The sequence below is a fragment of the Macaca fascicularis genome, chromosome 9 (genome assembly GCF_037993035.2).
Source record: "Macaca fascicularis isolate 582-1 chromosome 9, T2T-MFA8v1.1".
Lineage (NCBI taxonomy): Eukaryota > Metazoa > Chordata > Mammalia > Primates > Cercopithecidae > Macaca > Macaca fascicularis.
Genome location: NC_088383.1, coordinates 66,787,525 through 66,800,941, shown reverse-complemented (window position 1 = coordinate 66,800,941; position 13,417 = coordinate 66,787,525).

Genomic DNA, 13,417 nt, shown 5'->3' with positions numbered 1-13,417 from the left:
CTCCCAGGCTTGCACGGGGCCCCCTGGAAGGTGTGAATTCCCTGGGGCACTCTCACTCACTGTTTCCAGGGTTGGGGAGCTTCTCCTGGTTCTACATTGATCCCAGATGGTAGCTGCGTAGCTTCAGTCCTCTCTGCCCTCTTCGTCCCCTTGCTCCCCCAATGTGGTCTGTTCAATGATCAGCTTGTAGGGTCAGTATTCCCTAGCACTTTTGTTTCCTCTGCATGGGAGAGGCACATATGAGCTGCTTCTAGTCTGCCATCTTGACCCCTCCTTTCCTTCTAGTTTTTGAGAAATCATCGATCATTTGGATTTTCCCAGAAATAGTTTTATTCATTTTATAACTTAGTAACAGAGTTACTTATATTTGTCTACATATTTTCCCTCCCAAACTTGATCTTAAATCCCCTTTCTAGACTACATTAATGATTAAATTCTTCCAGTTTTCAACCAACCAACAACTACAATGCTCTTTGAGGAATTACAGAGCAGAAAGAGCAGGGGAAATATTTGCAATACTGTTTATAAATAGCATAAATCTAACACAATGAGTTTTTGGTTTTTGTTTTTGTTTTTGTTTTTTGAGACTCGCTCTGTCGCCCAGGCTGGAGTGCAGTGGCTGGATCTCAGCTCACTGCAAGCTCCACCTCCCGGGTTCACACCATTCTCCTGCCTCAGTATCTCGAGTAGCTGGGACTACAGGCGCCTGCCACCTCGCCTGGCTAGTTTTTTGTATTTTTTAGTAGAGACGGGGTTTCACCATGTTAGCCAGGATGATCTCAATCTCCTGACCTCGTGATCCGCCCGTCTCGGCCTCCCAAAATGCTGGGATTACAGGCTTGAGCCACCGCACCCGGCCGAGTTTTTGTTTCTTAACTGATTCTGTGGTATCAGAAAAAGTTCCCAAAATGTTGGTTTGTGCAGCAAATAGAGAGGAACTACCATGCCACCAGGGACTGTGCCAGGTAATGGGGACACCACCAATGAACTGATAACTATCACATTTGGACCTGTCACTCCTTACCCTTGATTTTCAAACTTGCATACTCAAATATCCGCTTAATATCTCCACATGAATTTTACCCGGCAAATAAAACTCTGTGTGTCTACAGTGCGACTTCAATCCCTCTGACACAAACCTACTCCTCTCCTAGATTTCTCCTCTAGTAAAAGGCAATTCCCGTTTTCCATTTACTCAAAACTTTGAAGCTTTGGGTCCCCTCTGGAGTCATCTTTGACTCTTACCTTTTCTTTCACTGCATAACCAATATAGCAATAAACACCGTCCACTCTGTCTCCAAAATGTACTCAGAGTCTTACTAGTTCTCTCCATCTGCACAGCCAGAACCCTATCTATCCCAAGATACCATCACCCTATCTATCCCAAGATACCATCACCCTATCTATCCCAAGATACCATCACCCTACAAATCAGCCTCACTGTACTTATGTTTTCCCAACACACATTGGTATCACATATAGATAAACATGAAATGTGGCAAAATATCAATGCCATTTTACCATGTGATTTATGCTATTACACTGCTTCATAATTCTTTTCATTTTCTATATCATCTGTAAAAATGCAGATATTATGATACTTTTATTATGTGAGAAAACTCATATTTTTTATTTTGGTTGACTACCACATTTTCTCTTTGATATTATTCAATTATTTGCCTCTCTATTAAAAAAGAAAAAAAAACTAGTACCTGAATACTGGTAGTATTCAGAGAGAAAATGATTAAACACAGCAATGCTGGTACAACTGACTACCCATTTATAGTGTAAAATTAGGGCTTCACAGCCATTCACAATAACAATGTTACAAATGGAAGCAGGGGTTGGCAAACTATTACGAATGGGCCCTATCCAGCCAGTTTCAGTTTTTTTTTTTTTTTTTTTGAGACGGAGTCTCCCTCTGCCGCCCAGGCTGGAGTGCAGTGGCCGGATCTCAGCTCACTGCAAGCTCCGCCTCCCGGGTTCACGCCATTCTCCTGCCTCAGCCTCCCGAGTAGCTGGGACTACAGGCGCCCGCCACCTCCCCCGGCTAGTTTTTTGTATTTTTTAGTAGAGACGGGGTTTCACCGTGTTAGCCAGGATGGTCTCAATCTCCTGACCTCGTGATCCACCCATCTCGGCCTCCCAAAGTTCTGGGATTACAGGCTTGAGCCACCGCGCCCGGCCCAGTTTCAGTTTTTATAAATAGTTTTCTTGGGACACTAGCCACACCCATTTATTTGTCTGTTGTCTATGGCTGCTTTTAAGGCAAAATGGCAGAGTTGAGTACTTGAGACTCCACTTTGCCCAATGCCCAAAATGTTTACTTTTTGTTGTTTGTAGAGAAAGTTTGCCAAGCCCTGGAATACAGAATTTATCTTTAAAATTAGGAGTAAGTAAATGAGAATACTGTATAATTCCATTAATATTTTATATAAAACAGACAAAACTAATCTTTGCTGTGGCTACTTTATTTTATTTTATTTTGAGATGGAGGCTCACTCTGTCATCCAGGTTGGAGTGCAGTGGCACAATCTCGGCTCACTGCAACCTCTGCCTCCTGGGTTTAAGCAATTCTCCAGCCTCAGCTTCCCCAGTAGCTGGGATTACAGGCATGTGCTGCCACGCCCAGCTAGTTGTTTTTTTGTTTGTTTGTTTGTTTGTTTGTTTGTATTTTTAGTAGAGACGGGGTTTCACCATGTTGGCCAGGCTGGTGTCAAACTTCTGACCTCAAGTGATCCACCCTCCTCGGCCTCCCAAAATGCTGGGATTACAGGCGTGAGCCACTGCACCTGGCTATGCTGTGGTAAGGATATGAGCTACTGAGGGAAGGGTATCAGTGCCTTAAAGGGAACCAAAAGTAGGCTCCTGAAGTCTGGTAATATTCTCTTTCTTTATCTGAATGCTTGTTCCATGAGTTTTGGTTGTTTTGTGAAAATTTATTAAACTGACCATGTATGATACGTGGTCTTTTCGGTATGTGCACTATATTTCAATAAAGTTTATTTTTAATAGCCTGCATGTCTTATCTCACCTGTACCCCTCCTGCCTTTCCTCTCTGACATCATTTTCTACTGTCCACCCCTAGGCCTTACATAGGCACCATTCAGTGAAATGAAAGGAATCTAAAAACTATTATAGCAGGTAAATGAGGTTGTAGAATGCAAGATCAAAAATTTTAAAAATCAGGCCAGGCATGGCAGCTCGCACCTGTAATCCCAGCATTTTGGGAGGCCCAGGTGGGCGGATTGCTTGAGTCCAGGAGGTCGAGATCAGCCTTGGCAACATGGTGAAACCCTGTCTCTATTTTAAAAAAAGAAATAAACAATCAATTGTATTTCTGCATACTGGCAATGAACAATTCAAAAATGGAAAATAAGAAAGTAAACCTATACACAATATCATCAAGAAGAATAAAATACTTAGAAATATATTTAACAAAAAGATTCAAGATGTGCACACTGAAAACTTCAAAATATCATTAAAAGAAAATATAAAAGATCTAAATAAATGGAGAAATAGCCCATGTTTATGCATTGGAAGATTTAATATTGTTAAGAGGGCAATACTCCCAAAAGGATCAACAGATTCAATTCGCTTGCTATCAAAATTCCAACAGCCTTTTTGCAGAAATTTACAAGCTGACCCTAAGGTTCATTTAGAAATGCAATGGACCCAGAATAGCCAAATTAATCTTGAAAAAGAAGTACAATATTGGAGGACTTACACTTCCCAAATTCAAAACTTACTACAAAGATATAATAATCAAGAAAGTGTGGGCCAGGCGCGGTGGCTCACGCTTGTAATCCCAGCACTTTGGGAGGCTGAGGCAGATGGATCACAAGGTCAGGACATCGAGACCATCCTGGCTAACATAGTGAAACCCCATCTCTGCTAAAAAAAAATAAAATAAAATACAAAAAATTAGCCAGGTGTGGTGGCAGGCACCTGTAGTCCCAGCTACGCGGGAGGCTGAGGCAGGAGAATGGTGTGAACCCAGGAGGTGGAGGTTGCAGTGAGCCAAGATCGCACCATTACACTCCAGCCTGGGTGACACAGTGAGACTCCATCTCAAAAAAAAAAAAAAGAAATTGTGGTACTGACGTAAAACAAAACTTATAAATCAGCTGAATAGAGTTTAGAGTCCAGAAATAAACCCATACATCTATGATCCATTGAGTTCAACTTGAATGCCAAGACAAATATGGGAAATGTATAGTCTTTACAACAAAAGGTATTAGAACAACTGGCTATCCACAAGGAAAAGAATGCAGTTGGATACCTATCTCAAGTTACATATAAAAATTAATTCAAAAGGGAAGAAAGGCCTAAGCATGCAAGTCAAAACTATGAAACTACCAGAAGTAAGCTTACCTGACCTTAGATTAGGCAACAGTTTCTTAGATATGATACCTAAAGCACAAGTAACCAAACAAAGACTAGATAAATTGGCTTCACCAGAATTAAAAACTATTGTGCATCAAAGAACACTATCAAGAAAGTTAAATGTCATCACACGGTATGGGAGAAAATATTGACAAATCATTTATCTGTTATGGATTTAATATGCAGAATATACAAAGAATGGTTAAAACTCAACAATGAAAACACAAACAGCCCAATTTAAAAATGGGCAAAATGACAGGCCAGACACAGTGGCTCATGCCTGTAATTCCAGCACTTTGGGAGGCTACGGTGGGTGGATCACTTGAGGTCAGGAGTTTGAGATCAGCCTGGCCAACATGGTGAAACCCTCTCTCTACTAAAAAAATACAAAATTAGCTGGGCATGGTGGCACATGCCTGTAATCCCAGCTATTTGGGAGGCCCAGGCATGAGAATCATTTGAACCAGGAGGTGGAGGTTGCAATGAGCCGAGTTTGTGCCACTGCACTCCAGCCTGAGCAATAGAGCAAGACTCTGTCTCTAAATTAATTAATTAATTAATTTAATTAAAATGGTCAAAATGACAGTATTTTTCTGGAAATAAGAAACACAAAGGCCAATAAGCACATTAAAAGATAGTCAACATCATTAAACACTAAGAAAATGCACATCAAAACCACAAAATGAGGCTTGGCACAGTGGCTCACACTTGTATTCCTAGCGCTTTAGGAGGCCGAGGCAGGAGGATTGCTTGAGGTCAGCTGTTCAAGGCTAACCTGGCTAACATAGCAAGACCCCATTTCAAAAAAAAAAAACACCCCACAAATGATACCATGGCACCTCTCACTAGAATGACTATAAGTTTTTTTAAAAACAACATGTTGGCAAGGATGTAAAGAAACTGAAACGCTTATACGTCTCTGGTGAGAATGTAGAATGGTGAAGCTGAAGGTGAAAAACAATTTGGCAGTTCCTCAAAAGGGTTAAGTATAAAGTTACCATATAACCCAGAACTTCCTCTACCTAAGAAAACAAAACAAGCTGGGTGTGGTGGCTCACGTCTGTAATCCCAGCACTTTGGGAGGCTGAGGCGGGCATATCACCTGAGGTCAGGAGTTCGAGACCAGCCTGGCCACCATGGTGAAATCCCGTCTCTACTAAAAATACAAAATTAGCCAAGTGTTGTGCCGGGCACCTGTAATCCCAGTTACTCAGGAGGCTGAGGCAGAGAATCGCTTGAACCTCGGAGGCAGAGGCTGCAATGAGCCGAGATCACATCACTGTACTCCAGACTGGACGAGATAGAGTGGTCTCAAAAAAAAAAAAAAAAGAAAAAGAAAACTGCAAACCTGTGATGACACAAAAGCTCGTACACTAGTCTTCATAGTAACATTTCATAAAAGCCAAAAGGTGAAAATAACCCAAATATTCATCAACTGATGAACGGATGAACAAAAAGAACATTAAAAGGAATAAGGTACATTGCATGTGGGGGACACGGAAAGGGATAGCATTAGGAGAAATACCTAATGTAGATGATGGGTTGATGGGTGCAGCAAACCACCATGGCACATGTATGCCTATGTAACAAACCTGTACGCTCTGCACATGTTTCCCAGAACTTAAAGTGTAATTTAAAAATTTTAAAAAGGAATAAGTAAAATACAATATGGACGACCTTTGAAAATATCAAGCTAAGTGAATGAAGCCAGAAACAAAAGGCCACATACTGTGTTATTCCATTTATATGAAATGTCCAAGGCCGGGTACAGTAGCCCATGCCTGTAATCCCAACACTTTGGGAGGTCAAGGCAGAGGGATATCTTGATTCCAGGAGTTCGAGACCAGTCTGGGCAACATAGCGAGACCTCGTCTCTACAGAACATTAAAGAAAGCCAGGGAGGATGGCTTGAGTGCTGTTGCCAGGGAAGGAGAGGAGTGTGGATGTGGAGTGGCTGCTAATAGGTACAGGATTTATTTTTGGAGTAAAGAATATGTGCTGAGTTTAGAGAGTGGTAATGATTGTACAACCTTTAGAATATACTTAAAGATGCTGAATTGTAGTTTAAATATATAGCATTTAAAATGGCAAATTTTATAGTATACGAATTATATCTCAATTTTTAAACAATTGACTGTGCCACTACTTACTGAATCCACAATTTCCCCTCCAGAGGCTAAACAGTGATTTCAGCTCCAGAGGCAAAGTCCCCGCATGGTCACCATGTGCTTCTTCAAAACTGACAAAAACTGGACCAGGAGTGGTCTGCAAGAAGGGCAAACTTCTCCTTGACTCTTCCTTTCATGTTTCTCAGGCCCAAGTTCAGAGAAAGATGGGGAAGGCTTGATGGGACCTGGGGGTCTTCCGAGAGGGTACAGAGGTCTTTCTGGAAGGGATGCAGAACACTGGAGATCCCAAGCCTCAGAAAGAACATTGACCTCCACCATGTGCTCACTGTGGGATACCCTTCCGCTCCTGCTCCAAACCACTCAGTGCAGGATGAATCCTGGAGCAGCGGAATGGCTTACTGATTTGCCAGGGCCTCCCAGGACGGTACAAATGCCTTGAACCTCCAGGTCTGGGTACAGAGCCTCTTTAAGTATCTTTGGCCTTAAACAAAAATCCAACAGGGCCCAGGACTTCACCCACCTTCTCACTCACATTCTACCATCCACGTAAGATTTAAAGGTGCTCAATGCTGGCCGGGCACCGTGGCTCATGCCTATAATCCCAGCACTTTGAGAGGCGGAGGTAGGCAGATCACCTGAGACTGGGAGTTTGTGACCAGCCTGGCCAACGTGAGGAAACCCCGTCTCTATTAAAATACAAAAATTAGCCAGGCATGGTGGCGCACACCTGTAATCCCAGCAACTTGGGAGGCTGAGGCAGGAGAATCGCTTGAACCTGGGAGGCAGAGGTTGCAGTGAGCCGAGATAGCACCACTACACTCCAGCCTGAGCAATCCGAGCAAAACTCCGTCTCAAAATAAATAAATAAATAAAGGCCGGGTGCAGTGGCTCACGCCTGTAATCCCAACACTTTGGGAGGCCGAGGCGGGTGGATCATGAGATCAGGAGATCAAGACCATCTGGTTAACATGGTGAAACCCCGTCGCTACTAAAAATACAGAAAATTAGCCGGGCGTAGCGGCACGCACCTGTAGTTTCCGCTACTCAGAAAACTGAGGCGGGAGAACTGCTTGAACCAGCCAGGTGCGGTGGCTCATGCCTGTAATCCCAGCACTTTGGGAGGCTGAGGCGGGCGGATCACAAGGTCAGGAGATCAAGACCCTCCTGGCTAACACGGTGAAACCCCGTCTCCACTAAAAATACAAAACATTAGCTGGGCGTGGTGGCAGGCGCCTGTAGTCCCAGTTACTTGGGAGGCTGAGGCAGAAGAATGGCATGAACCCGGGAGGGGGAGCTTTCAGTGAGCCGAGATTGCGCCACTGCACTCCAGCCTGAGCGACAGAACGAGACTCCGTGTCTAAAAAAAAAAAAAAAAAAAAAAAAAAAAATTGCTTGAACCCAGGAGGCAGAGTTTGCAGTGAGCTGAGATTGCACCAGTGCACTCCAGGCTGGGAGGCAGAGTAAGACTCTGTCATAGATAAATAAATAAATAAAAAATAAATAAATAAATAAATAAATAAATAAATAAATAAACTCAAGCTGTACATGCAACGATTTCCTAAAACTACCTGAAGAACAGGATATCTGGTTGACTCAATGTGTAAAAGGGACATCTAATTTACATGAGATGCCAGATATATCTGGATTATTCTCTCCCCTGGCTGGACACTAATCCTCACCTGTAATCGCCAGTAACTTAGTCTCTACCTCTTGTTTCAAAAGCTGACATTCACCTTTTTTGTCCAGAAAATGCAAACCTGGATAACTCCTTTCAGAGGATATAAGTAGATTTGTAGAGAAGGTTAGGAATAGAGAGGAGGTAGGCAGGGGAGATGTAGATACAACATAGATATAGATACAGGTGTAATTTACATAGAACTATACATAAAAAGAATATATATTTATACAGAGAGAGGTACATATAGATACAGGTTGAACATCCCAAATCTGAAATGCTCCAAAATTTCAAACTTTTTGGACACTGACATAATGTTCAAAGAAAATGCTCATTGGAGCATTTCAGATTTTGGATTTTCAGATTTGGGGTGCTCAACCAATACAATGCAAATACTCTAAAATCTGAAAAAAAAAAATCAAAATCTGAAACACTTTTGGCCCCAACCATTTTACATAAGTGATTCTCAACCTGTACAAATATAAATGAATATATGTCAACAGACAAACATTGGATTTGTTTTCATAACTTGGAGAACTCTTTCCACATTTGTGTTGCAAGTATTGGAATGTGACTAGTGATACTTGGAGTTCTCATCTCTGGATAAACTTGAGAACCACTTGCAGGAACAGAATGATCTCAGAAAACAACTTAAAACTAAAAAATCATTACATCAGACTCTCTTCAGATAGTTCTGTGCCATAAATATCTGTGTGGGCATGTGTGCACACACACATGTATATTAATCCCCTAGGTGGTTAATGAATGTACAGTTCATGTTAGGAGTAATAGCTTCTGATGAGTGTACTTTGGTAATGAAGAGAGTTTAGAATATGCTGGCACTTGTGCTTCTGTGTGTAAACTCTTACACACATGTACTCAGATACAACATTAAAAATGTCTACTACATGGCCGGGTGCGGTGGCTCACACCTGCAATCCCAGCACTTTGGGAGGCCAAGGTGGGTGGATCACCTGAGATCAGGAGTTTAAGACCAGCCTGGATAACGTGGTAAAACCCTATCTCTACTAAAAATACAAAAATTAGCCAGTCGTGGTGGCAGGCACCTGTAATCCCAGCTACTCGGGAGGCTGAGGCATTAGAAGGCTGAGACATGAGAATCACTTGAACCCAGGAGGTGGAGGTTGCAATGAGCCAAGATGGCACCACTGAACTCCAGACTGAGCGACAAGAGTGAAACTCCATCTCCAAAAAAAAAAAAAAAAAAAAAGTCCACTACATACTTGTAAGAAGTACAAAACTGGTATGTTTGTAGACATAAGCTATGAACTGGATCTATGTTGTGCACTTACCTCATTCCAACACTTCAAGTGCCAATGAAGAAGAAGGAAAATTACTGAAAACTTGTATAATGGCGACATAATGCAATTTGATAAAGTAACACAGGAAAGGGATAATAATTTTTTCAAAGATATTTTTATTGTATAAAACTAAAGCCACATATGCTTTGTTACACTATGATGTATTTTCACATGTTATTACATCAAAAGAAGGTAGAAGCCGGGCGCGGTGGCTCAAGCCTGTAATCCCAGCACTTTGGGAGGCCGAGACGGGCGGATCACGAGGTCAGGAGATCGAGACCATCCTGGCTAACACGGTGAAACCCCGTCTCTACTAAAAATACAAAAATCTAGCCGGGCGAGGTGGCGGGCGCCTGTAGTCCCAGCTACTCCGGAGGCTGAGGCAGGAGAATGGCGTAAACCCGGGAGGCGGAGCTTGCAGTGAGCTGAGATCCGGCCACTGCACTCCAGCCCGGGCCACAGAGCAAGACTCCGTCTCAAAAAAAAAGAAGGTAGAAGACTAAAAAGAGGGATGATTATTGAAGAGATTTTAAGGTTATATATAATTTATTTGTAATAAAATAGGCTATTTTATGGCTAAGTATGGAAATAACTATCTCAGCATAAGATTGTATACGAAAAATCCACAGCTAGGCCGGGAGCGGTGGCTCACACCTCTAATCCCAAAACTTTGGGAGACTGAGGCAGGTGGATCACAAGGTCAGGAGTTCGAGAACAGCCTGGACAACATAGTGAAACCCTGTCTCTACTAAAAATGCAAAAAAAAATTAGCCGGGCATGGTGGCGTGTGCCTGTAGTCCCCGTTATTCAGGAGGCTGAGGCAGGAGAATCACTTGAACATGGGAGGCGGAGGTTGTGGTGAGCTGAGATTGCACCACTGCAACTCCATCCTGGGCAACAGAGCAAGACTCTGTCTCAAAAAAAAAAAAAATCCACATCATACTCAACAGTGAAAAACTAAAAGCTTTTCCTCTCAGGTAAGGAAAAGGTGAGGATGTCCACTCTTGCCACTTCTATTCAAGATAGACTGGAAGCCCTAGCCAGAGCAATTAGACAAGAAAAAGAAAAAAGGCATCCAAATTGGAAAGGAAGAAGTAAAATTATCTGTTTATGAATGATGTGGTCTCATAAATAGGAAAACCTAAACAAAGCTATTAGAAATAATGAACAAATTCATCAAAGTTACAGGATTTTTAAAAAATCAGCATACAAAAATCAAATGTCTTTCTATACATTAACAAATAACAATCTGAGTAGCCAGGCACGGTGACTCATGCCTGTAATTCCAGCACTTTGGGAGGCCAAGGCAACAGATCACGAGGTCAGGAGTTTGAGACCGGCCTGACCAACATGGTGAAACCCCGTCTCTACTAAAATTACAAAAATTAGCCAAGCATGGTGGCACATGCCTGTAATCCCAGCTATTCAAGAGGCTAAGGCAGGAGAATTGTTTGAACCTGGGAGGCAGAGGTTGTGGTGAGCCAAGATGGTGCCGTTGCACTTCAGCCTGGGTGACAGAGTGAGACTCTGTCTCAAAAATAAAAAATAAAAAAATCTGAAGAAGAAAATGATCCCATTATGAAAGCATCAAAAAGATCGCACAGCTGGGCTTACCTATATATATTTTTAAAAAGCATTAGAAGAAATAAAATATTTAAGAATAAATTTAACCAAGGAGGCAAAAGGCTTGTATACTCAAAATTTCAAAACATTGAGCAGAATTTAACAAAACACAAATAAATGAAAACAATCTTGTATTCATGAATTTCAAGATTTAATACTGCCAAGATTCTCATACTATTTAAAACCTACAGATGGCCGGGCGCGGTGGCTCAAGCCCGTAATCCCAGCACTTTGGGAGGCCGAGGCGGGCGGATCACAAGGTCAGGAGATCGAGACCACAGTGAAACCCCGTCTCTACTAAAAATACAAAAAATTAGCCGGGCGCGGTGGCGGGCGCCTGTAGTCCCAGCTACTCAGGAGGCTGAGGCAGGAGAATGGCGGGAACCCGGGAGGCGGAGCTTGCAGTGAGCCGAGATCGCGCCACTGCACTCCAGCCTGGGCAACAGCGTGAGACTCCGTCTCAAAAAAAAAAAAAAAAAAACGTACAGATTAAATGCAATCCCCATCAAAATTTCAATAGCATTTTTTATAGAAATAGGAAAAACTATCTTAAAATTCCTATGGAATTGGGGCCCGGTGCAGTGGCTCACACCTGTAATCCCAGCACTTTGGGAGGCCGAGGCGAGTGGATCACTTGAGGTCAGGAATTCGAAACCAGCCTGGCCAATGTGGTGAAACTCCACCTCTGCTAAAAATGTAAAAATTATCTGGGTATGGTAGTGCATGCCTGTAATCCCAGCTACTTGGGAGGCTGAGGCAGGGGAATCACTTGAACCTGGGAGGCAGAGGTTGCAGTGAATCAAGAAGGCGCCAGTGCACTCCAGCCTGGGCAACTGTGAGTTGAGTGAGACTGTCTCAAAAAAACAAAAACAAAATTTCTGTGGAATCTCAGAGAAAAGCGAAATAGCCAAAACAATCTTGAAAAAGAAGGACAAAGTTGGAGATCTCACAATTTCTGATTTCAAAACTAATCATAAATCGATAGTAACCAACACAGTATGGTACTGGCCTAAAGACAAACATATAAACCAATAAAACAGAATACAGAGATCAGAAATAAACTCAGGAGTATGTGGTCGAATGGTCTTCAACAAGGGGACCAAGATCAGACAATGCAGAAAGGACAGTGTCTTCAAGATATAGAGTTGGGAAAATTGAATACCTACATGCAAAATAATGAAGTTGGATCCTTACCTTACATCATGTATGAAAATTTACATTTAAATATTCCATTTATTTTGAGCTAATTTTCATATTACAAGTTTCATATTACACTTTTTTTTTTTTTTTTTTTGACGGAGTGTTCCTCTTGTTGCCCAGGCTGGAGTGCAATGGCGCAGTCTCATCTCACCGCAACCTCCACCTCCCAGGTTCAAGTGATTCTCCTGCCTCAGCCGCCCAAGTAGCTGGGATTAAAGGCATGTGACACCACACCCAGCTAATTTTGGTCTCAAACTGGCTAGTCTCAAACTCCCCACCTCAGGTGATCCTCCGGCTTCAGCCTCCCAAAGTGCTGGGATTACAGACGTGAGCCACCATGCCCGGCCTCATGTTATATTTTGAAGTCTTACATTTAAATCTTCCATTCATTTTGAGTTAGACCTAAAAGTATAAAACTCCTATAAGAAATCATAAGGGAGGGTAGCTTATCCTCACTTGTAAAGGGGAAAAAAGAAATCATAAGGGAGGCCAGGCATGGTGGCTCACACCAATAATCTCAACATTTTGGGAGGCCGAGGCTGGAGGATCGCTCAAGCCCAGGAATTCAAGACCAGCCTGAGCAACACAGGGAGACCTCACCTTTATAAATAAAAATAAATAAATAAATAAAAAGAAATCATAAGGGAAAAGCTTCATAAGGTTAAACCGTCCATGATTTCTTGGATTGACACTAAAAGCTCAGGCAACAAAAGCAAAAATAGACAAATAGGACTATATCCAATGTTAAAACCTATGTGGATCAAAGAACACAAAGTGAAAGGCAAGCTATGGGATGGGAGAAAGTGTTTGCCAATTCTATCTGATAAGGGGTTAATATCAAGAATATATAAAGAATTCCAGCTGGGCACTGTGGCTCACACCTGTAGTCCCAGCACTTTGAGAGACCGAAGTGGGGAGATCACTGGAGCCCAGGAGTTCTAGATCAGCCTGGCCAACATGACAAAACCCTGTCTCTGTGAAAAATACAAAAATTATCCTGGCATGGTGACACACACCTGTAGTCCCAGCTACTTGGGAGGCTGAGGTGGGAGGGTCACCTGAGCTCAAAGAGGTTGAGGCTG